Raw genomic sequence first — 2,637 nt, 5'->3', positions numbered from 1 at the left:
CACCTGCAGTACTATAGGAGAATGAAAATTTTTCCTAGAGATTCCTGGTTAAGTATTAAGGTTTCTCGGGAGGTAGGCAGGGCAATAGAACTCCCAAGATATTATGACCTTTGTCTTTGGCTACCAGGGTGGGTAGAAAAATTCCCCAGGTGGGGGCATGAATGACGTGTCTGAGCTCAGACTCTTTTTGGACAGGGCTTGCTACAGCTGCTGTGGTGGATGGAGGTGTGGTTCCCAGGCCAATGAAGTTATGTTCCCAGAGGAATTACGGCTGTCTCTGCGGAGTCATACAGGTCACCAGGGAAGTGGGGGAATGCCAGCAGTCACGGGACTCACCCTGCTTTCATACAGTCTGCAGTCCTAAAAGCTGGTCTCACTCCCACCATGCCCCTGCCCCCCGATTTCCCACCAACAGCATTGGATCTATTTTTTTTTTGCAGCCAGTGACCAGGGCTGAGAACTTGCCCATGACTACAAGCCTCCCCACCTAGAAAGCAAGCAGACCCACAGTTTTTCAGCTTCTCAGGGAGCCTGCACGGTGACCCAGTTCCTTCAAACTGTCTGTGAATTTTCTCAGCTTTCCTGGTGTGTTCCTGCAGTAGTCCTTGGAGAAAAAGTCCGTAACATGAGTCCTAACACACTGCTCTGTCCATCCAAGTAGAAGCTGCAAACTAGTCCTGCCTCCTTTTCATCATCTTAACCGTATATGTCTGCATTGTCCTTCTTTGTCATTTTTCTATCTTTGTTGGTTTAAAGTCTGTTTAGTAAGAAACTAGAATTGCAACCCCTGCTTTTTTTTCTGTTTTGTATTTTCTTGGTAGATTATTTCCCATTCGTTTATTTTGTGCCTATATATGTCACTGCAAGTGAGATGAGTCTCTTGAACACAGCATATCAACAGGTCTCAGTTCTTCAATGAGCTTGCCCCTCAGTGTCTTTTGATAGGGGCATTTAGCCCATATGCATTTAAGGTTAATATTGATATGTGTGGACTTGATCCTGTCATCATGATGTTAGCAGGTAATTTTGCAGACTTGTTTTTGTGCTTGCTTCACAGTGTCACTATTATGTATACTTCAGTGTGCTTTTGCAAAGGCTGGTAACACTTCTTTTTCCCCATGTTCAGTGCTTCTTTCAGAAGTTTTTGCAAGGCAGGTCTGGTGGTAACAAATTCCTCAGCTGTTCCTTGCCTGAAAAGGATCTTATTTTGCTTATGAAGTTTTGTTAGGCTGGATATGAAACTCTGAATTGCAATTTATTTTCTTTATGAATGTTAAATATTGGCCACCAATCTCTCCTGGTTTCTGGGATTTCAGCTGAGAAGTCCATGTTAGTTTGATGAGCTACCAATTGTAGCTAATTTGGTCTTTCTCTCTAGCCATCTTTTACATTATTTGTATTTAGACTTTGGGGAATCTGATAATTTTTTTGTCTTGGGGATGATCTTCTCATGGAATACCTTACTGGGGTTTTCTGCATTTCTAAATTTGAATGTTGGCTTCTCTAGCTAGATTGGAAAAGTTCTCATGAATGATATCCTGAAATATGCTTTCCAACTGATTTAATTGTCCCCATCTGTTTCAGACACACCAGTTACTCTTAGATTCATTCTCTTCACATAATCCCACATTTCTTGGAGGTTTTGTACATTCATTTTATTTTGTTCATTCTTTTTTTCTCTATTATTGTCTGCCTGTCTTAAAGACATATAAATAAAGAGATTTCAGGAAGCCTGTCTTAAATCTCTGGTACTGTTTTTTTCAGTTTTATTTTGCTATTAATACTTATAATATTATTTTGCTATTAATAATTATAAATTTCTTGTGGTTTTGTTTTAAACTGTATCAGATCAGTTACATTTTCTCTTTACAGGCTACTTTGTCTGTTAGTTCCTGCAATGTTTTATTGTTATTAATATTTTTAGCTTTCTTGCATTGGGTTACAACATACTCCTTTAGTTCAGTATACTTCATTTATATCCCTATTTTGAATTTTACTTCTGTCATTTCAGCCAACTTAGCCTCAGCCCAGTTCCAAACCCTTGCTGAAGAGGTGATGCTGTCATTTGGATGAAAGAAGGCACTCTGGTTTTTTGAGTTTAAACTGTTCTTGCACTTGTTCTTTCTTATTTTTGTGGGCTTATCTGCCTTCAATCTTTGAGGTTGCTGGCCTTTGGATTTTTTTTTTCTTTCATTCCATTTGATGGCTTTGAAGGTTTCTTTGTGATATAAGGTGGATTCAGCCAACTGGCTTTATTTCTAGAGGGGGCAGTGGTCAGTTCCCAACTCCTGGACTGTATGCTTCAACTCTGGTGGACTTGCATTGAGACCCAACTTTGTTCTCTGGCTTTTCAAGGCTATAAGTCTACTGTGCTGGGGTGAACAAGGTGTGGCAACTGCAGCAGAGTGCTAGTGACTGCAGGAGTGTCTGCCTCTTTCTGGGCCTTCACCAAGGTGGCAGAAGCAAAGCAGGGAAGGGGATTGGAAGGCCCCTGCTGGAGACTGTGTGATGTTACACTGGAGGTGGTGTTTGTTTACGGAGGGGTGATTGCCAGCACAAGTCTGAGTGCCTTCTGTGTGTCCTGCAAGCAGAAGTGATCACTCAGGGTATGGAAGGATCCCCTGTCCTCTGTGCAGC

This window comes from Pongo abelii, chromosome 3 (assembly GCF_028885655.2).
Source record: "Pongo abelii isolate AG06213 chromosome 3, NHGRI_mPonAbe1-v2.0_pri, whole genome shotgun sequence".
Taxonomy (NCBI): domain Eukaryota; kingdom Metazoa; phylum Chordata; class Mammalia; order Primates; family Hominidae; genus Pongo; species Pongo abelii.
Note: the sequence above shows the minus strand (reverse complement) of the source record.